This window comes from Xenopus laevis, chromosome 2S (assembly GCF_017654675.1).
Source record: "Xenopus laevis strain J_2021 chromosome 2S, Xenopus_laevis_v10.1, whole genome shotgun sequence".
Lineage (NCBI taxonomy): Eukaryota > Metazoa > Chordata > Amphibia > Anura > Pipidae > Xenopus > Xenopus laevis.
The window spans coordinates 149,093,931-149,117,945 of NC_054374.1; the positions used below are offsets into that span (position 1 = coordinate 149,093,931).

A 24,015-nucleotide genomic window follows, 5' to 3' on the forward strand; every position below is an offset into this window, starting at 1 on the left:
TTTGCACAATTTATCTATATCTAAATGAGTATAACACACTGGTACATTTTTTTTTTTTTTTTACACAAAATGTCTCCTCTAATAAATATTAAACAATTTTTGAAACCATAATTCAAGAAACCGTAATTCAAACTTGATCATTTATTTGCAAAAGTTTTGAATTGCGGCAAATATTTCAATCTGAGCATTGATAAATCACCCCCTTAGTATAGACATACTCTATGTAAAATATGAGAGCATTATAAGTCACTTTATGCCTTGCATCTTTATATGGTCATGGAACGTCTCTGTGACTTATAATATATTTATAAATTGCAGTAGGGGCTACATTATTGACTATATAATATCCACCTGTGTTAACATGAGCCCAATAAACTTGGAAATGTATACTGATAGCTGTTTCTATTAAAAATCTTTAGTTTTTGTTCTAGTAGTATATTGTAAAGAGCACTACAATTGCTTTAGTTCTTCAGCACAATTCAGGAAGGACACTATATTTATCTTTGCCATTTAATAAAGAGTTTCTCCTTTAAGGGATCCTGCCATCAGAAAACATGTTTTTTTCAAAACGCATCAGTTAATAGTGCTACTCCAGCAGAATTCTGCACTGAAATCCATTTCTCAAAGGAGCAAACAGATTTTTTTTATATTCAATTTTGAAATCTGACATGAGGCTAGACATTTTGTCAATTTCCCAGCTGCCCCAAGTCATGTGACTTGTGCCTGCATTTTAGGAGAGAAATGCTTTCTGGCAGGCTGCTGTTTTTCCTTCCCAATGTAACTGAATGCGTCTCAGTGGGACATGGGTTTTTACTATTGAGTGCTGTTTTTCTATCTACCAGGCAGCTGTTATCTTGAGCTGCTATCTGGTTACATTCCCATTGTTCTTTTGTTTGGCTGCTGGGGGGGAAAGGGAGGGGGTGATATCACTTCAACTTGGAGTACAGCAGTAAAGAGTGATTGAAGTTTATCAGAGCACAAGTCACATGACTTGGGGCAGCTGGGAAATTGACAATATGTCTAGCCCCATGTCAGATTTCAAAATTGAATATAAAAAAATCTGTTTGCTCTTTTGAGAAATGGATTTCAGTGCCAAATTCTGCTGGAGCAGCACTATTAACTGATGCATTTTGAAATTTTTTATTAAAATATTAGCTTGAAGACAAAGTTAACACTAAAATAAAAGTATGAACCAACACTGAAGCTATTAACTGAGACCATACACAGACAGACCAGAAGATTACAGATGCCCTTTTTGATAAAACCCATCATCATTGCTTTATTAAATAGATTCCTACGAGAGGACATTGTGCTCATCATCTGAATTACAGCTAATGATATGATTATGACAAATAACTTTAATGGCCAGTTACCATGGAAAATGTTACCTTTGACAGTGGTTTCCGGAAACGCATGTCTTGGAAACTGTACTAACTCGTATATCAGTTGACATATCAGTCCGTAATTAATTATTCCATCAGGCAAGATTAACGGAAAAGCCATTTTTAATAATCAAATGCTTTGCCAACGTTCTGCTTTTTATTTTTTTGAAATCATATTGGAACAAAATCGCACCTCCTTTCAGCGACATCCCTGACCTATTCCAGACCACTGGAGACACAACAGAAATTAAACCAGGAATGTAGGATAAAGAACCAGATTGTAATTTAGTTCTCAATAAAAGTAGATACCGTATTAAGAAATAAAATACCAGGAAATAGCAGAGTGACATCCAGGACACAGAACAATGATCCGTTGACCATAAACGATTGTCTTTATAAGCTCATGCTGAAGCCTTCGAAAAATAATTTTAGAAAGGTATATAAATGTCTATATAAATCTGCCATCAAAATTAAAATTTGTGAATCTGCCTAGTGTTTTTATTTAAAAAAACCTCAAAAACAACTCAAATGTGCGCATATTTATTACATCTCGAAGACTCAACCAATTAAAAACATGAAAAAAATGGAATGTAATGGAAAGTCGCAAAGAGCAAAACAATTTGCATTTCACAGTGTAATTGTTCTTTAAACTGTTGCACTTCGAGTTTGCTTGAGAAATCATAAATAGTCCTCTATATGTGTCCCTGTATTACATCTCCCACCATACAGTACATGCATTCAGTTAATGCAATTTGTACAAGAAAAGGCACTAAGTTTAACTCACGGCAACAAATAAGACATTTTGCTTTTAAGCAGGTGACCAGTAAATGCCCAATGGCTTGCTTTGTTTTTCATTGTCAGTATTCTTGTTTAAAATATAGAAAGGTGCTCAGAGGCTCCACTCTGTTTCTTCTAATGTTGTTGGGATTGGATCTTCCATAATTGATGGGGCCCCACACAACCAATGAGTTGCTACCTTAACTGGTCATAGACGCAAAGATAAAGTCGTACAAATCAAAGTTTCAAATGATTTTTGGACCATGTGTGAATTGTCCTGACATTTTTCGTGCCATTAAGTCGCTTAGAAAGATTAGAAAATTTATGTTGGTTAATGATAATTTCTCTGCATGTATTGCCATCTGATGATATCAATGTGTGACTGTCACTACTATTTGCCAGGCATTACTTTTATATGATTGCAGTCACAGCCAGAACATCGTCTGATTTGTTCTTTTACTACTTTATTTAATCTGAATGGTTAGTGGCAGGTCTGAAGTTGGGACGTCCGATCATTCGTCTGCACATCTATGGCCAGCTTTAGGGAGGTACAAGGTTGCAACAATATATTTTGTCCATATTCATTCTTCTCTCCTGGTCTCCACCTTGTAATTCCATCTATCTTCTTCTCACTTTTTGTCCATCTTTATCATCTATTCCCACAGTCACTCCTAATTTCTGTTCTTCTCTTGCCTTCTCTTTGTCCTCAGCCTACAGAGACCTCCACCAACGCTTCCCCCTGCACAGGTTCCTCAAGATAAGATCTTGCTGACACCGTGATTGTTAGGAGCGTCCGATGGCACTCCTGTCTCCAGCGGCGTCACATCCAAGATGGCGGCGCCCATAACCCACATGGGATAATGCTGGAGCTTTGACGCAAAAATTTTAAATAAGAGGACGCCGAGGTCATGGGTTCAATGCCCGATTATAGGAATTGCTAACTTGTGTTCCTGGGTGTGCCTACATTGCTGATCCCTGGATTCCTAAACCTCTGCTAAGACCCTGACTCTGATCCTTGCTTCCTGCCTATTGAACTCTTGCCAGAACTTGACTAGACTTACGCCTGACCCCGTGGATACCGCGAGCATGGAATTAAACCCTAAGCTTCCTCATTGGTCCAGACTTCTCTAGGAGCCGATAGGCCCCTGACAGTGATGGAGGGACAGCTTTGACATTTGCACCAGGTCCAAATTCACAATTTTTGTGGAATTAAATTCACATTTAAATGTGGAAAGGTGACTAACTGGAGCACAAACAGACAATCAAAACTAACCCTGACCATACTGGAGATTTAACTGATATTGTCCCGCCAGGAGACATTCTTGTGTACACAATGGAACTCTTAGTATGTCAATAAAAATGTAAAAAGACATATGAATTTATGATTCTCTATGCGATTTGAGGAAAGTTTATTTTTCAATGGGTAACTGCAAAGTCTCATTTATTTCAGTTTAATTTATAAAAAGACACAGTGCATTTCATTTTATTTAATAAGCAATGTAATACCATCAACAGCATTTTAGGGATCCAGATAGACCTACCATATATTCCATGAGATCTCAGCATGACTTTTTTTTATACTTTAGCAATAAAAAATGCTAAAAATCAGCATAATGTTCCATTTTTTAGACAAAAAAGTGAACTGCAACCATCTATAAAATTGAATTAATTTTTGAAAAGGGTAAGCAATACAGATATTGCAGAGAAGTGTAATTATGTTAAATCATCAGGGAGCCTTGATGACTTTTTTAACTTTCTTCTCAAAGAATAGTGTCTCATCTACGCTATCTGCTTGGCAATATATGGCTGAAGATGAAAACCTGCTATTTTTTGTTTCTTTAAAGGAGGGGAAAAACCATTAGCCTACATACAGTTTAATTACACGGAGTTTACCTATAATCAGGTTTACATCTTAGAAATAGAAGTTTGAGTTTGTTGGTTCCTGTTTGATGGAGCATAAAGATGTTTCTCTGTAACACGCTCCGTATTTAGAAATCCCATGTTAAGCAGAAAAAATTAGGTGGCTTCCATAATATCTCCTCCAACTAGAAATCTCTGCAGAAGAACAATGAGAGATGGTGGCTAATGGCACACATAGGGCCTTTTGATAGATAATGTCCTCTCAGAGATTAGAAAGGTATTAAAAAAACACCCTTCCCCAAAGTCTGCTGCTTTCCACTCATTCCATAACTAGGGATGTAGCGAACTGTTCGCCGGCGAACTAGTTCGCGCGAACTTCGACTGTTCGCGTCCGCCGCAAGTTCGCGAACGTCGCGCGACGTTCGCCAATAGGCGTTCGCGTCAAAATCGGTCGCCCATTCGACCATTCGATCGCTAAAATCGAACGATTTTCGTTCGATTCGAACGAAAATCGTTCGATCGAACGATTAAAATCCTTCGATCGTTCGAATCGAACGATTTTCGGATGATCGAAGTTCGCGAACAGTTCGCGAACAGTTCGCAAATTTTGCCGGTGTTCGCGAACGGCGTTCGCGAACACATCGGCGGCGGTTCGCTACATCCCTATCCATAACTGGCACAAACTCAATTAAGCAGGTGGGTATTGCTTGGAACCACGGAATTCAACAAACAGTGTTTGCTATTCTAATGATAACTGAAGAAAAGGACATTTTAATTGTAGCAGACCTTACTTAAAAGGAAACTAAAGTCTAAAATAGAATAAGGCTAGAAATGCTGTATTTTGTATACTTTTGTATACTTACTGCACCAGAAGCCTAATTAAACAAATGATTTATGCTTTCAAAGTTGACCGCAGGGGGCTGTCACCTTGTAACTTTGTTAAATATCTCTGCAAGACCAAGACTGTGCACATGCTCAGTGTGGTCTGGGCTTTAGTTGGGAGGTTGTCAAATAATTTCTGCCATAGAATCCTCTACAGCAAGACTCATTAATAATCAGAATATGCAGACTGCACTGGGTCTGTGGATATGAATCTGTGCACAGTCGACGGCTGCTCTACAGGGAAACAAACAAAATTGCTTGAGTTCTGGGAAATAAGGTGGGGGGCTCTCCCCTGTCGTTTGAAAATAGGATAGTTTCCCTGCAGAGCAGTTAGGGAATGTCTGAAGTTTCTATTTGCTGTTGTCAGAGCAAGTAAAACGAAGGGGGAATTTCACTGCATACAGTCAGGTTTCCTATAAAAACGGCAGACATTTTTTAATTAAAGTATATTGGAGATAGATTTATTTTTCATTAAAGAAAGTAAAAATGGGATTTTATTTTTTTGCCTTTACATCTTCCCAAAGGCTGATTAAATAGAAGAGTGTATAAGAGTGCTAGGTGAAGGGTTTCTACCCAGCTAGGATTTGACTGGCCTAGGTACAGTAGCTCATGTTAACCAACCAAACATGCACTGATTTGAATAGGAGAGGCCTCAATAGAAAGATGAGTAATACAAATTTGCAATAACAATACATTTGTAGCCACAGTGCTACTCAATATGTTGGCGCTATATAAATACATGTTAATAATAATAATAATAGCCTTACAGAGCGTTTGCTTTTTAGAAGGGGTCAGTGACGCCTTAAGCAGAGAAACATCAGAAGAATTTCCTCTTCACTTTTTCTGATATTTTTCCCTGACTGTCAGGCTGGTCGGAAGAACTGACCAACAGATGGCGCTGGTGTTTCCATGTAAAGGAAAACTATGAATACTTGAGCAACAGATAATTTATATCAAATTAAGTGGTATATTAAAGAATCTTATCAAACTGGAATATATATTTAAGTAAATATTGCCCTTTTACATCCCTTTCCTTGAGTCACCATTTGGCATACCTCCCAACTGTCCCTTTTTCGGAGGGACAGTCCCTCTTTTGACAGCTCAACCTGCAGTCCCTCATTTGTACTGGAAAGTCCCTATTTTCTCTGCACTGAACAGCCAGAAAAAGAAACAAAGTTTCTCACTTAATTGGCTTTTAGTAGAGAGCACAGAACAGTTAACAGGTGCAAATAAGATACGTTGTAACAATTTTGAGACACAAAAAACTGTTTAGATAAGGAGAAATATTTTGAAACTTTCATAACCTGCCAAATTTTGTAAAATGAACATGTTAATTAGGGGGTGTGACCACAGAAACGGCGTGGTCAAAAAATTTCACTGCGCTACGTGCGAATAAAAAATTCTCCCTCTTTTTACTTACAAAATGCTGGGAGGTATGCATTTGGTGATGGTCTGTGTGCTGCCTCAGAGATCACCTGACAGAAATACTACAACTCTAACTGTAACAGGAAGAAGTGTCTTTTAATTGGCTCATGTGACCTAACATGTATGATTTGTTTGTTATGTTTGTGTGCACCGTGAATCCTACGATCCCTGGGGGCGGTCCTTATTTTTTAAAATGGAAGTTTTCTATTTATGGTTACCCAATGGCACATACTGCAGGAAAAGTATATTATTATGAAAATGGTTTATTTACATGATGCAGGTTTTACATATGGGCTGCTTTATGTAATATCTTTTTATAGAGACCTACATTGTTTGAGGGGTATAGTGTTCCTTTATTTATACCAGCAACGTGCCCTGACAAGCAATTTTGCCATTCATTTGCTATAAGGGTTCACATTTCTTTGGAAGTACAAATAATCATTCTCCAGCTGCTTTTAACCACTACCGTATATACTCGAGTATAAGCTGAGTTTTTCAGCATCCAAAATGTGCTGAAAAAGTCTACCTCAGCTTATACTCGAGTCAGCGGGCAGTAGCTGAGATTGCAGTCACTTTTAATCATTCCTATACCAACAGTTCACTTGGGGAGAGACTGCAATATCACACAGCGCCCTCTGTTGGTTATATGAAAGAAAAACAGTGCGTCCTCTGTTGGTTATATGAAAGAATAACAGTGACTGCAATATCACACAGCGCCCTTTGTTGGTTATATGAAAGAATAACAGTGCCCTCTGTTGGTTATATGAAAGAATAACAGTGACTGCAATATCACACAGCGCCCTCTGTTGGTTATATGAAAGAAAAACAGTGCGTCCTCTGTTGGTTATATGAAAGAATAACAGTGACTGCAATATCACACAGCGCCCTCTGTTGGTTATATGAAAGAATAACAGTGACAGCAATATCACACAGCGCCCTCTGTTGTTTATATGAAAGAATAACAGTGACTGCAATATCACACAGTGCCCTCTGTTGGTTATATGAAGGATTAACAGTGATGGCAATATCACACAGCGCCCTCTGTTGGTTATATGAAAGAATAACAGTGACTGCAATATCACACAGCGCCCTCTGTTGGTTATATGAAAGAAGAACAGTGCGCCCTCTGTTGGTTATATGAAAGATTAACAGTGACTGCAATATCACACAGCGCCCTCTGTTGGTTATATGAAAGAATAACAGTGACAGCAATATCACACAGCGCCCTCTGTTGGTTATATGAAAGAATAACAGTGACTGCAATATCACACAGTGCCCTCTGTTGGTTATATGAAGGATTAACAGTGATGGCAATATCACACAGCGCCCTCTGTTGGTTATTTGAAAGATTAACAGTGACTGCAATATCACACAGCGCCCTCTGTTGGTTATATGAAAGAATAACAGTGACTGCAATATCACACAGCGCCCTCTGTTGGTTGTATGAAGGATTAACAGTGATGGCAATATCACACAGCGCCCTCTGTTGGTTATACGAAAGATTAACAGTGATGGCAATATCACACAGCACCCTCTGCCCATGGTAGTGGGACAGTGGGACAATGCACACAGTAATCCGTTTAGCAATTCTCTGTCACCATCAACTTTGCAAAGAAGTCTGGTTGATCGCTGGGGGGGTTGCTTTGAATGTGCGCTGCTGGGAGACAGGGCTGTAGTTGTGGCTAGGCTTATACTCGAGTCAATAAGTTTTCCCAGTTTTCGTTGGTAAAATTAGGTGCCTCGGCTTATACTCGGGTCGGCTTATACTCGAGTATATACGGTACTAATCTCAGCTGTTTAAGGAAAACAAAGTAGTAGTGTCTATAAAGATATATTGCATATGTAAAAGCATGCTTCATGTAAATAACCTATTTTCAAAATAATATGCTTTTTTTAGTAGTATGTGCCATTGGGTAATCCTAAATCCAAAATTTCCATTTTAAGAAAAAAGGGCACACAACGGCACACACAAACAAACCAATCAACCCCTACATGTTAGGTTCCCAATGAATGGACAAAGTTGTTTCTTTTCATTCCACACTTGTTCCTGTTCCAGTTAGAGTTGTAGTATCCAAAAATTCTGCATTTCAGACCTGCCAAGGTTGTATATAAGTCAATGGGAGAGGTCCCTATCCTATTTGGAAGTTTCGGTGATCTCCGCTGGAATTGGCCTGACTATCTGATTATCTAATTAATCTGACTATTTTTGGGCGAAACTGAAAAAAATCAAAAAAAATCATATGATTTATCAAGTTTCTCCCCGATCCGATGAAACCATGCTTTTTTAATAATAAATAAGGTCACATTGTGGATTCTAGTTTGCTCTAGCTTTTTTATTTAAACAAATCAGAAAAAAAATCAGATTCTGATAAATAACCCCCTAAATATGAAAAAACTTAAAATGTAGGTATTGTCACATTCTCTCTTTTCCATAGGAGTTTTTGACAGTAAAAAAAAAAAAAAAAGGACAATGCGAATGTAAAAATATACACAGGAAAGTTATTTGCAATTCATCAACAGCATTGGGCTTTACTAGTGACAAGAGTCTCAGAAAATGCTCATAAACAATAAAAGGTTTTAGGCTCCCGTGTGTAAGGCCAAAGGCCTCAGGAGTAGTGAGGACCAAGGGAGGAAAATAACAATGTCCAAGTTCGCAGTACAGTTGAGGATGAGACAGAAGAATGGTCGGAAACAGGCAACAAGATCAGTCCAGGCAGAAGAGGTTCAAAGGTCGAGAATTCCAGGCAAGGGTCGGTACACAATAGACGAGAAGTTAGCAATGAATCACACCCAGGAGTAGTAAACTAAACCTATAATCGGGCATTGAGGAAATCCCGGAGTTGCCTTAAATAGGCCAGTTTTGGCGCCAAATTTGGACGCGCTGACGTCATGACGCCGACGCTGACGCACTGACGCCAGCGTCTTGACGTTGACGCACGTTCTGACGCCGGCGTCCGTTCCGACGCCGGCGACCAATCCGGGGCCTGGAAGACGCTGACGTCATCGTGCTGCGACCAGCAGGATCCAGGGGGCTGCCATCTTGGACGCCATTTTGGGAAGGAACTACGGTTTTCCTTACAGTACCCCCCTCCTCAGGGGGGGCCTCAGGACCACCTGGGCTGGACGGGAATCTCCGATGGAATCTCTGGACCAAGAGAGGAGCATGGACATCGGAGCTTTTTACCCAGGAGCACTCTTCCGGACCGAATCCCTTCCATTCAATAAGGTACTGCAGGGTGCCTCTAGAAATTCGAGAATCCAAAATCTCCTTAACCTCGAACTCTTGATGTCCATCCACAACGACAGGAGCTGGGGAAGAAGGAGAAGAAGAAGACGAAACTGCAGGTTTAAGTAAAGAAACATGGAAGGCATTGGGGATCCGCATCTCAGGAGGGAGTTGTAGGCGTACAGCCACTGGGTTGATGATCTCGGTGATAGGAAAGGGACCAATAAACTTGGGACCAAGTTTAGGTGAGGGAACTTTGAGGCGGATATTGCGGGTAGACAACCAGACCTTGTCACCAGGAACATACAGAGGGGAAGAAACTCTTCTCTTGTCAGCGAACTTCTTCTGTGCAAGTGAGCTCTTCTCCAGGTTGACAGTGGTAGCCTGCCAGATGGCCAGCATGTGGGCAGCCTGATCGTTGGCGGCAGGGACATTCGTGAGCAGTAGATCTTGAGGAAAGGCCAGGGGGTTAAGACCATAAACACAAAAAAAAGGAGACTTTTCAGAGGAAGAGTGTATGGCATTATTATGTGCAAATTCGGCCCAAGGGAGGAGGTCAGCCCAATCATCCTGACACAGGGACACATGACACCGAAGGAATTGTTCAAGAGCCTGGTTAACTCTTTCTGCCGCTCCATTAGACTGGGGATGATAAGAAGAAGAAAATTGGAGAGAAATGTCCAGGGCCTTACAAAGGGACCTCCAAAACTTTGAAACAAATTGGGACCCCCGGTCAGAGACAATCTCAGCAGGAAAACCATGAAGACGGAAAATATGTTTAATAAATAATGAAGAAAGTTCTGGAGCTGAAGGGAGTTTCCGGAGAGGGATAAAGTGTGCCATCTTACTAAACCTGTCAATCACCACCCAGATAACGGTGTAGCCAGAGGAAGCAGGAAGATCCACGATGAAATCCATTGCCAAATGGGTCCAAGGGCGGGATGGAACAGGCAAAGGTAAAAGTAGGCCTTTAGGGGGAGAATGTCCTGATTTGGATACAGCACAAGTGGAGCAGGAAGAAACAAATCTTTAACATCCTTTCTTAAGGAAGGCCACCAGACGAGACGAGATAACAGTTCAGTCGTCTTTTTAATTCCCGGATGACCGGCCTGCTTTGAGCTGTGAGACTGGATCAAAATGGACTGACGAAGCTCAGGAGGAACAAAGGCTACGCCTACAGGAGTTTCCACAGGAGCAGAGGATTGAATGGACAGAAGATGCGAGGCAAGGGAAGGGGAACAGGGCAGCAATGATCTTTGTAGGAGGCACAATGGATTCTGGGTCTTCGGAGATGGGATCTTCAGGGATAAAACTTCTGGAAAGAGCATCTGCTTTCTTGTTTCTTGAACCAGGACGAAAAGTTAAGATGAAGTTAAAACGTGAGAAGAACAATGCCCATCTGGCCTGTCGGGGATTGAGGCGCTTAAGGGTCTGGATATATTCTAGGTTTTTGTGGTCGGTGAAGATGGTCACAGGGACCAATGACCCTTCAAGAAAGTGTCTCCATTCGTCTAGAGCAAGCTTGACGGCCAGTAACTCACGGTTCCCAACGTCATAATTCCTTTCGGAGGAGGAAAACTTTTTGGAAAAGAAGGCACACGGATGTAGTTTACCGTCAGAAGAGGATCTTTGGGATAATATTGCTCCTGCTCCGATGTCCGAGGCATCTACTTCGATGAAGAAAGGTTGGAGAGGTTCAGGGTGTCTGAGGATTGGGGCAGATGAAAAGGATTCTTTAAGAGTCTTGAAGGCTTCCAAGGCTAGAGGAGGCCAATGCTGTGGTTTACCCCCTTTTTGTATAAGAGCAAGAATTGGAGCAATTTTAGATGAAAAACCTTTAATAAACTGTCTATAATAGTTAGCAAAGCCGATGAATCTTTGAACAGCCTTGACACTGGTGGGGAGAGGCCAATCTTGAATTGCGGAAACCTTGGCTGGATCCATCCTGAAGCCTTGTTGGGAAATGATGTATCCTAGGAAAGAGATGGATGATACTTCAAAGGAACATTTCTCCAATTTGGCAAACAGGTTGTTCTTTCGAAGACGAGAAAGTACTTCTTTAACTTGAAGACGATGCTCTACAAGATTTTTGGAAAAAATAAGGATATCGTCCAGGTACACCACCACATACTGGCCCAGTAAATCCCTGAAAATGTCATTCACAAACTCTTGGAAGACCGCGGGGGCGTTACAGAGACCAAAAGGCATGACAAGGTACTCATAATGCCCATCCCGGGTGTTGAAAGCGGTCTTCCATTCATCTCCTTCTCTGACCCGGATTAAATTATAAGCCCCACGAAGATCCAACTTGGTGAAAAGACAAGCCCCTTTGAGTTGGTCGAATAGTTCGGAGATGAGAGGAAGGGGATAACGGTTTTTAATTGTGATTTTATTTAAACCTCTATAATCAATGCAGGGCCGCAAACCTCCATCTTTCTTCTCAACAAAGAAGAAGCCAGCTCCAGCCGGTGAAGAGGAAGGACGAATAAACCCTCTTTGCAGGTTTTCTTGAATGTACTCCTTCATGGCACAGGTTTCAGAAGGAGAAAGTGGATAGGTGCGACCCCTGGGAGGCATGGTTCCAGGAAGAAGTTCGATGGGGCAATCATAGGGACGATGGGGAGGCAGGATTTCAGCAGACTTTTTATTGAAGACGTCAGAGAAAGCTTGATAAACAAGGGGCAAAGAAGAATTGGAAGACACAGATGAAACTTTAATGATGGATTTGGTGGGTAAACAGTTCTGTTGGCAGAAGGAACTCCAGCGGGAGATCTGAGAAGAAGCCCAATCGATTACTGGGTTATGGATATTCAACCAGGGCAGACCAAGTACAATGGGAGTAGAGGGACAATCAATTAGAAGGAAGGACAATCTTTCTAGGTGCATGGATCCCACAATAACGGATAGTTCATCGGTGGAGTGGGAAATTGTAGCGGAGGATAGTGGACGATCGTCAATCGCCAGTGCACGAAGAGGAACAGCCAGGGAACGTAGGGGAATGGAATGGCTTTCAGCGAAGACTTTATCGATGAAGTTCCCAGCTGCACCGGAGTCAAGGAAAGCCTCAGAGGAAATCGTCTGGGTTCCAAAACGAATCTGCACAGGAAGGAGGAAGCGTTGAGCAGAAGAATGGGGAGAGGGACCAATTCCACCCAGGTAAGTCTCCCCAGTCTTACCTAGGTGTTGGCGTTTCCCGGCTTCACTGGACACTCGTAGGCAAAGTGGGATTTTCCACCACAATAAAGGCAAAGTCCAGCAGCCCTTCTCCGAAGCTTTTCCTGTTCGGTCAGACGAGCCCGTCCGATCTGCATTGGTTCTTCCGAAGGCAGGGAAGAAGAAGCAGGAACCGCAGGATTAGGAGAAGACAGGGTAGAAGCCGGATTGGGAAGGAAGGGTCTTTGAAAACGAGGAGCCAGAGTAGGTTGGAACCTGTGGAATCTTTTGGTTGGGGAGCGCTCTCTGTCGAGTTCAGCTTGAAACTCCCTCTGCCGAGTATCCACCTTTACGGCCAGGGCGACTAGATCTTCCCAACGGGATGGAATTTCCCTGGACACCAGATCAGTCTTTATACGTATCGCCAGGCCGTTGTAAAAGGCTGCGTGATACCCGTCGTTGTTCCACGAGGTCTCTGCAACCAGGGTGCGGAACTCAATGGCGTACTCCGAGACTGAGCGAGTTCCCTGTTGAAGATGGAACAGGCGTGCGGAGGCAGCAGTGGCACGACCCGGAGCATCAAAGACCACTCGAAGTTCCCGGACGAAGGCTCTGGCATTATCAATAATGGGATCCTCCTTCTCCCAGAGAGGCGAAGCCCACTCCAATGCCTTCCCTTGCAGACGGGAAAATATGAAGCCCACCTTGGCTCGTTCAGAAATGAACTGGCTGGGTGCGAGTGCAAAGTGGACCTCGCACTGGTTGATAAACCCACGGCAGGCTGTAGGATCACCACTATAGAGTGGGGGAGCCGGAATGCGGGGTTCGGAGACGTGAAGCGGAGCCACAGGTACAGGTGCAGGAATAGGGTCAGCGGGTGTTAGCTCCGATAGCTTTGCAAGAATTGTTTCTAAGGCCTGGCCAAAGTGAGATTGCTGTACCTCATAGGACTGCATCCGGGATGCCAGACCACGAAGCGCTCCACCGACATCAGGCGGCGCAGGATTCTCCTCCGACGGGTCCATGGCCCGATTATAATGTAAGGCCAAAGGCCTCAGGAGTAGTGAGGACCAAGGGAGGAAAATAACAATGTCCAAGTTCGCAGTACAGTTGAGGATGAGACAGAAGAATGGTCGGAAACAGGCAACAAGATCAGTCCAGGCAGAAGAGGTTCAAAGGTCGAGAATTCCAGGCAAGGGTCGGTACACAATAGACGAGAAGTTAGCAATGAATCACACCCAGGAGTAGTAAACTAAACCTATAATCGGGCATTGAGGAAATCCCGGAGTTGCCTTAAATAGGCCAGTTTTGGCGCCAAATTTGGACGCGCTGACGTCATGACGCTGACGCACTGACGCCAGCGTCTTGACGTTGACGCACGTTCTGACGCCGGCGTCCGTTCCGACGCCGGCGACCTATCCGGGGCCTGGAAGACGCTGACGTCATCGTGCTGCGACCAGCAGGATCCAGGGGGCTGCCATCTTGGACGCCATTTTGGGAAGGAACTACGGTTTTCCTTACACCGTGGTAAATACAATTACTGGGTCTTATCAAATATGGCTTATATGCAATATCCCCTCTGCTGTGACAACGCATTAATAACAATCTCCCACTGTTCCACCAACACAGGGGATGCAATTCTCTTTATCAGCACTTTTTCCCCTTGGCTACAGTTTGATTACACAATGCCGGCAAGAACATTTTATTTTAGGTTTTTTTTTTAATAAATAAATAGATGCATGTAATTTGAACGCTAAGGAAAACACGGCAGGTAATTGGCTTGTCTTTTAAAACGAACGGGCATTTTTTAAGAGAAGATCAGAGCAGTTCCATTAAATACAGTGAAACTGAGCAAGGTAACGTGGGAACCATTCATTTGTAAAATAGAGATATATGCAGAGAATCTCCGGTACATTGGGTGAATTCCATCTCAGAGTAAAAAGAAATCATGAAATTTGTGTTGCTCCCACAGAGCGTGAGTAAAAAGATTTATTGAGGCGGCAGGTTACCTGCTGAGCCCCGGCACTCGGTGAACTCTCAGGATAGAACAGACGTCTTTTAAGAACAAACTTTTCTCTGGCGCTCTCTCCGGAATATTAAAATTATAGATTAGGGGCTGGCTATTGTGTGCCAATGACATATGGTTATGTACGAAGCAAAACGTGTTCCTTATACTTTCCAAAGGTTTTTTTGGTCCTCCAGCCGCCTGAGAAAACAGACCGGATTCGGCATATTCACCAACCCTTCTGCGCTTAAAGGGAATGTCATCCCAAAAAAATTGATAGTTTAAGCAAATTTGAAATATGCAATCATTACAATTGTTCTATGGCTTTTAAAGAGGAAGTAAAGTCTAAAATAGAATAAGGATAGAAATGCTGTATAGTGTATAATAAACATGAACTTACTGCACCACAAGCCTAATCAAACAAATGATTTATGCTTTCAAAGTTGGCTACAGGGGGTCACCATCTTGTAACTTTGTTAAACATCTTTGCAAGACCAAGACTGTGCACATGCTCAGTGTGGTCTGGGCTGATTAGGGATCGTCATAAATTATCAAAACAGCACAAGTCAAATAATATCTGCCGACGCAACAAGACTGAATAATACTCAGAATATGCAGACTGCACTGGGTCCTGTGTTGTCATGCAATCTAATGTGGATTTTATAGTTTTTGTATTGTTTAATACAAACTGCAGAACCAGTGACTGCAGCAAAATAATCCTCTAAATAAAATCCCAGTTTATCTGTTTAAATCTGACTCCATGATCTTTGCCCCTGCAGCTGGAGTTGGAAACAGTAAAGGGGATTTAAAGGCAAAAATAAAATCCAATACAAATCTCTACACAGTCGCCGACTGCTCTACAGGGAAACAAACAAAGCTGCTTGAGTTCTGCATGGCTGGGAAGAAAGGCGGGGGCTCCCTCTGTTCATAAGTATGATTGTTTCCCTGCAGAGCAGTTAGGGACTGTCTGACAATTCCTATCCACAGCAGTAAATGAAGGGAGAATGTCACTGCATACAGTCAGGTTTCTTATAAAAACAGAACACATTTTTTAATTAAAGTATATTGGAGACCGGTTTCTTTTTCATTAAAGAAAGTAAAAAATTGATTAATTTTTTTGCCTTTACACGCCCTTTCAGTTACTGTATTTGTATATGTATTGCTATTGAAAGCAGTGTCTGTCTGTCCTGTCTATTCTCTGCCCTGGTGGCTCAGACTGTTGAAACAATGTAAGACAAGGCAGCAGATTAACAGACCTGTCTTTGCTGGGGAACCAAGGCTTTTACAACATTGTTTAAAAAGTAACAACTGGGAGTTAAGCAAATGCTGCTTTCAATAGCAATTGTTTTTACAAATAACTTTACAAGCACTGAACATTTGTAATAAATGTATATTGTCAGATTGCTTAGAATTATATTTTCTTTTATTAGGCACATTTTTATTTTGGGACTGACTTGCCCTTTGAACTAGGAAAAAGGGGTGGGATCCTTAAGATTATTCTGGAACATGAGCTTTCTTTGGTTTATACAATATCACTACAAGTAGCTTCATCCTTTTTTACAGGTAGCAACAGCTGACTGCAGGGCGAGTTACCTGCACTATATGTTTTTGGAGTGTGGGAGGAAAACCACACATTATTTACTAGTCGGGAGTCCACCTGGCTGATTTCTGTCAATCACTATCCAAGCCAGAGAGACATGCCCCAGTTCCAAAGGCAGTCACAATGCATAAGTTATATCAACTACGTATTTATATGTCCCAAGGCTTTTTTGTAGTAAAAATTAGGGATGCACCGAATCCAGGATTCAGTTCGGGATTCGGCCAGGATTCAGCCTTTTTCAGCAGGATTCGGATTCAGCCGAATCCTTCTGCCCAGCCGAAACGAAATCATAATTTGCATATGCAAATTAGGGGTGGGGAGGGAAATCGTGTGACTTTTTGTCAGAAAACAAGGAAGTAAAAAATGTTTTCCCCTTCAGATTCAGTTCGGTATTAGGCCGAATCTTTCAGGATTCGGGGGTTCGGCCAAATCCAAAATAGTGGATTCGGTGCATCCCTAGTAAAAATAAATTATTTATTAATAATCACTTTAAAAAGTTTTTGGTACATACTGACCCCACATGGCCCACCTTACGCGTTCCGTACCCTCGGCACTTAGTCATAAGTCTCTATGGTACGAAACGCGTCAGATGGGCCATGTGGGGTCAGTATGTACCAAAAACTTTTTAATGTGATTATTAATACATAATTTATTTGTACTACAAAAAAGCCTTGGGACATATATCTTTTTGCTATAACTTATGCATAAGGAAAATTACACAGATATGGGGGGGGGGCACAATGATAGCAGATAATGCCAAAGTTGGAATTAAGAAATGCTACCGACTGAACCACAGTGCTGCCCTATCAGTAGTGGACTGGGGTGTCCAAGGCCCACCACCTAAAAGGCCCTTTACCCCAGCCATGAGGGCCTCCTACACAGGAGACTCCCTCTACTGCACCCACCTCCAAGCAGCACCACTCCCTCCTCCCTAACTCATAACTCCAAGTGACCTCTGTAATAAATTCTATCTGGGTTGGCAGGGCCCACCAGGTTTTCTCCCGGTGCCCTGGCAGCCAGTCTGACTCCCCAATTTCTACTTTTCCAACGTGCACCTACCACAAGCATGTATCAACCTGCCCATGACCAACTCCTTAAGTGGTTTGTTGGCTGCCCCAAACACTTCCACCAGTGAGTAACCCAAATTCCTGCAGGTTTCTGACAGTTACACCACTAAAGTGTAGCACTCTATATTAGCAAACCCATATCCATGGGAGAAGAAGAGGAGGTAAGCAATGAAGCAGGGGTTGAAGACCAATTTCAGAAGGCAGATAGAACATAGAAAACATAGAAAATAAAATTGCAAACATGAGTAGGTGCTAATAACTCAAAAACAAAAAATGCACATTGACTTACTTCAGGCATTTACTGTATTTGTGCAAATTCACCAAAGTCTTCTGATGAAGCACCCAATAGTGCGAAATGCATCAGGATGGTGTGGCTTGCAGGAGGTATGGAGACAAAGATGAGATGCTGCCATGTGGTATGTAACAAATGAATTTATTTAACACAATTTTGTAATGACTTTGGCAAATTTGCACAAATAAATGAGTTAACGTACATTTTTTGTTCTTGAATTATTGCTTAGTGCCAGGCCCGGACTGGCAATCTGTGGGTTCTGGCAAATGCCAGAGGGGCTGCCATAATATGCCATAGAAAGTCACTATTTAGTGGGCTGGTGGGCAGGGCCGGGCCAAGGTAGTTTGGCACCCTAGGCAAGAGCTTCAATTAGCCCCCCCCCCCCCTCAAGCATTACCATTTCCCACCTTACCATGACAATGTTTAAATAAAGAAAGCAAGAAAGTGTACAACACATTAATGAATGAAACTTTTCATTTACATAAATATGTAATGTTAACAAAATTAAGGTAAATGTCAGAAAGCCAAAACAGTAGGATAATTTGATCCTGTTAAACAAAGTGCAAATGAAGGGTTCACTTAACACCAATACTGGAATGTCCACAACATTTTACTTTTAACACAAATCCTATGAAATAAAAACCTTCTCAGTGATGCCCTCCTATTTTTGAGGTAGCGTAATATGTAGCTGCAGAGTTTTCAACCAATCCCTCTGCCACACCCATCATACTGCCCCCCCTGTACCTGTGCTAGCAGCCATCCATCATACTGTCCCCCTGTACTTGTACCTGCAGCCATCCATCATACTGTCCCCCTGTACTTGTACCTGCAGCCATCCATCATACTGTCCCCCTGTACCTGTTCCAGCAGCCATCCATCATACTGCCCCCTGTGCCAGCAGCCAACCATCATACTGCCCCCCCTGTACCTGTGCCAGCAGCCAACCACAAGCCCTAAAAAAACACTGAATGATATAAGGAAAACATGGTAGATTAGAACCATAGTATCAGTGGAGTAAATCTGAATTTGACACTGAATTTGACACTGTTGCAGCACTTCCAACCATTCCAAGGAATAAAGTAGATCAGTACCTGTACTGGGAGAAGCAGGACATATTCTCCCCATGTATATTCTCCCCATGTTTTACCGAGAAAACTATCTGCTGCATGATCGCATCGGCGTCAGTGACGTCATTGACATGCGCACACCACGCAAGACGCGCTGCGCCACCGGAATCCGGACAGCTCTTAAGCTGTAGTGCCAAGTTGCTGGCAAGAGGGAGAGGGTGGGCGGAAGTGAGGGGGCGGCTATGCCCGTGGCCAGAGTGCCGTGAATACCATAAATAAAATAAATAATTAAATAATGAAAAGAATAATGGAAAAAAAACCAAACAAATCTTTTTTAAAGTGCGCCCCTCACTGAAGGCGCCCTAGGCAGTCGCCTACTCTGCCTACCCCTAGTTCCGGCCCTGCTGGTGGGGAGCTGATTGGACCTCTGTTTACTTGGAATGCCAGGGCCTATTTTGAATCCCAGTCCAGACCTGCTTAGTGCTTATGGACCTAAGCACGATGCTCACTCTAAGATATCATATAACCATATCATTTATATTGTAGGTGCTAATAACAGAGTAATCACAGTACAAAGATACAGCTATAATTCAAGCAAATATCACAGGTGTAACAGCAAATATTCCATCCAAATCATATCCCACATTTAATCACTTGAGGATCACTCTAGATCCAGACTAACATTAATGCCAACTTTCAAAATGGTAAAAAGTGCAAAGGCCATCAAAGTGTTAATCGCGGCAAGTCCATCCTGCATAATCAGTGGTATTCCTGTTTCTATATTAAGATCAGAGACTGACAATGCCCATGAAATACCAAGAGCATCAATGTTCCGCAGAAGCCAGTTCAAAAAGATTTCTAAATCGACTTGGATATTAAGAGTATAATTATTGGTTCTCACAGGCTTGAACATTTGGAAAAACTCATACTGCTAGTTCTTCATACTTTACACATGAGGAGTTGTGTATTTCCATTCAGAAGGACATTTTGCTAAATCTAAATAATGTAATTAACTATGTTATTATACTATTAATATAGTGACCTGTTAGACCCAACACAATTTAACCTCTATAAAGGGAAAGCTAACATGAATAATTGTTATTCTCAAATACCTTCTCCCTCCATTAGCAAGTGACTGGCAGCACAATCACACTGCTTTCTGTGTCTATAAAACTGATCGTACAGTACATGTGCCCCACATAACAGAAAAAAATAAAATTTTTGCACAAGTTTCATAGGTATATGCCAAAAAGCCACGCCCTGACTCTGACCGTGGTTAGTGTATGGTACCAGACATCAGGGTCATACTGGGCTGGTGGGACACAGGGGGAAGAACCCAGTGGGCCCAGATCCGATCCTGCCCTCCCCTGTCATTCCCCTGCTGCCCTCCCCTAATCCAGACTTGGTACTGCCCTCCCCAATCTCATTAAAAGTAAGTATAAGGATGGTGCACGAGGGGGAAGGGGCTGGCGGTGGTTGATAAGATGGCCAACAGGAGCCCTAGAAGGGGTTATATATAAATATATAAGGGGATCATATAATAATCTCTCTAATGCTTTATTTACCAGTAGGTCTTTCCAGTTGACACAAGGTCACCCATTGCGATTAGAAGAAAAGAGGTTCTGCCTAAATATTCTGAAGATGTGGAATTGTCTCCCTGAATCAGTGGTACAGGCTGATACATTAGATAGCTTTAAGAAGGGGTTGGATGGTGTTTAGCAAGTGAGGGAATACAGGGTTATGGGAGATAGCTCATAGTACAAGTTGATCCAGGGACTAGTTCGATTGCCATTTTGGAGTCAGGAAGTAATTTTTTCCTCCTCTGAGGCAAATTGGAGAGGCTTCAGATGGGTTTTTTTGCCTTCCTCTGGCTCAACTGGCAGTTAGGCAGGTTAAAAAAAGTGAAATGGTTGAACTTGATGGACGTGTGTCTTTTTTCAGCCTAACTTACTATGTTACAGCCATGTGGGCCTCACACAACCCAGTCCAACACTGGACAGGCCTGCACAACTGACCAAATATCATCCAGATATTGTTTGGACAGGTTTGATTTTTCCCTTTAGATTGAGGGCCACATCTGCACATTGATGCGATACTCGTCCCAACTAGTGATGGGCGAATTTGTCCCATTTTGTTTACTGCGAAATTCGCAAAATGGTGAAAAATTCAAGAATTTTGATGCCTGCATCAATTTTGACGCTGGCATTAAAGTCAACCAGCGTCCAAATAATGTTGACACATGCCACTTTTAACGCAATCGACTTTTCCGACGCGCGTCCAAAATTTTTTGACCGCGGTGAATTTTCGCTGCAGTTTTGTGAATTTATTCGCCGGCGGCAAAACGCCGAGATTTGCGCCTGGCGAATTTATTCGCCTATCACTAGTCCCAACGACCTACATGAGCATATTAGTGAACGTTCCGCTCATTCAGTGACCAGGGCCGCTCCTGCCATGAGCAAGGTGAGAACTTTGCCTAAGGTGCCAGTTATCGGCCAGTTACAAGAGGTGGCAAACAGCAGCCTCTAGTTACTTTCAGAGTCGAATTTCCGGGTTTTTTGTAAAATGAACATGGTAATTAGGGGGTGTGGCCACAAAAATGGGATTGGTCAAAAAAAAATTTGCTGCGGTACACGCGCAAATTTTTTGTCCCTCTTTTTATTTCCAAAACATTGAGAGGTATTTCATTATTATGTTATTGTCTACTGGGAAAGAAGGATTTTTTTTGCAGGGGATGGGGAGAAGAGAGTTTCTAACAAGACTGACTAATTCCTACCATATACATCTTGGGGGGAAGGGTTCAGGAAAAGACCAACAGTCGAAAGAAAGGGTTGTATCGTTATGGGTGCCAGAATGCTCGGGATCTGACATTTTTTCTGGCTAACAGATCTTTCCGTAATTTGGATCTTCATACCATAAGGATTAATTATATTTCATTATGGATTAAGTACAAGGTACTGTTTTATTATTAGAGAGAAAAAGGAAATCATTTTTAATCATTTGAATTATTTGGATAAAGTGGAGTCTATAGGTGACATCCTTCCAATAATTCAGAGCTTTCTAGATAACGGGTTTCCATATAATGGATCTCATACCTCATTTACTTAAAAGTCAACATTTTCACGAGCTACATTTTTGGAGGAAAAATGATTTTACTATAGGTATTGGGATCTATTATTTGCCAAACATCAGGTCTGAGAACAATAGGACTGTGCTGCTCTCCACATGGATTTAAGGTGAAGAATAAGGCTGCGGCTGGAGTAAAACTCTCTATACATGTGCCAATGTCAATCCCAACTAATCTCCATGTGCTATGGACATGGAATGGTTTAAGATTGTGTAGATCTGATAATTTCGTCTGCCAATACACCATGTCGGGCAGTACATCAGAATATAATGATGTGAAGACTAGGGGTCCATAGTATGTACGGAACCTCATACACAATAACTGCCTAAGATTAAAAATAGGTCCTGGTAGTTTTATTGTATTGTATTTCTGGATAGTTGCACGGCTGCTTTATTTCTGCTTCTCTATGCACTGACTGTACGGATCTGCTCGGGATCTTTCATGATGATACGTTACAATTGCCCAAAAATCAAAGAGGACGGCAGTCATTTCAGTTGAAGTACACATTTATTACAGTTTTGTATTTCACCAAATCTTATTTAACTATGTGCTGAGAAATAACTAAAGAAACAATCATAAAGTACTTCAAAGCCATATCTAAGAGGCAAAGCGATTATTTGCATAGACAGCGGGTGCATGGGGAATACAGCATGAATACAGAATGATGCAACACATACAGCTCCTAGGAATAAACACTCTGGGCAACGTTTATTTTGTGAAATGTCTCTTATATGGATCGTAAGGGTAATGGTGCACAAGATACTGAGAGTGTATTAAAGTAAAAATGTGGTGCCAAAGTGACCCCCATTGACTTACACTGTAATTGTCTGAAAGGCCTTCTGCAAACCTTTGTCAAGTGATAATATTTGGAGTTCCCATGTTACTATGACCAGAAAACTGCTTGCAGAAGGGCTGTCACTGTGCCATAGCCCTAAATGTTCATAGCCTTTGTTAAAAACAACGTAGCATTGGTTGTTTTGATGAGATCGTTTGGTGCATGCTCCAAGCCCAAACTGGGAGCAATGAGGAAGATGGCAGCTGTATGACCTGACCTAAACTACCCTAAAGAAGAAAACATTTGGTTTGTCCTTTTCTTCAATAAAGCACAGATTTTGGCCTTCTGATGCCACATTTCAGGAGGTGCCATAGCTCTAAATGTTCATAGTCTTTGTTCAAAACAAAGTAGCCTTGGTTGTTTACGAAATTAAAGGACAAGGAAAGGTAAAGTCAATTTGTTAGATTCTTTAAAAATTGTAATGGCCTAGGTAGTTTTAGCAGGGTGACCGCCGTCTTCTTTGCTTTCAACAATCCTCCGAGGCAGGTCAGGATTAACACAGGCTCAGTCATGTGCTGTATTTCTGATGAGATTGTTTGATGCATGCTCCAAGCCCAAACTGGGAGCAATGAGGAAGATGGCAGCTGCATGCCCTGCCCTAAACTACGCAAATGGTGTGATTTCTAAAGAAGTGGACCTTTGGCTTGTCCTTTTCTTAAATAAACAGTCTCAGATTTGTGGGAATGCCACAAAGGCCCAGGCCTCGAGGCAGCATGCTACCAAGCCACTTCTACATTTTGTACAATATAGGAGATTTCTCTTTAAGGGGTGGATGCACGATTCAAGGGGGACTTGTCCTTGGGGTGCCCAGCTGGCAAATCCGGGCTTGTTGATAAATAGACAAGGCCACTTATACTTCTAGAAGATTGAATAGAAGGTATTCTTTCATAATAAATGGGAAATATATTGTTATGTTTTGGTAGCCGAGAAGGAGTATAGTTTAGCAGTGCTTTATTAGCAGGTTCATGCAGCCATTAGACTTCAACAGGAACTTCAAATCTAACACTTTAAGCACAGGGATAAAAAGTACTATGCACAGTCATAGGCCATTCGTATAAACACCACATATTCCCCCTACAGTAGAAAAGCATTTGGGCAGTTGAAATAAACAGCAATAATGAAACCGTATGCATCTTAAAGCAATATTATAGAGGATGGGATGGTATAACAGTGCTTTATTAGCAGGTTCATGCAGACATTACGCTTCAATAGGAACTTCAACTCTAACACTTTAAGCAGTATAGAAAGTGCTGTATATGCACAGTGTAAAGGTGGCCATACACGGATAGATCCGCTCGTTTGGCGATGTCGCCAAACGAG

General features: G+C 42.0%; 1 protein-coding gene across 5 annotated transcripts in view; it reads right to left on the reverse strand.

The window, feature by feature from the left end:
* Nucleotides 1-24,015, reverse strand: part of sgcg.S (sarcoglycan gamma S homeolog) — a 129,581-nt gene that overhangs the window by 66,119 nt on the left and 39,447 nt on the right. The window contains exon 1 of one of the 5 annotated variants that reach the window (XM_018250285.2): nucleotides 18,761-18,782. The exons of the other annotated variants lie outside the window; for them this stretch is intronic. The gene's annotated coding sequence lies outside the window, so the exon portion shown is untranslated. Of the gene's footprint in view, nucleotides 1-18,760; nucleotides 18,783-24,015 lie in introns of those variants that run through there. 5 annotated transcript variants of the gene reach the window in all.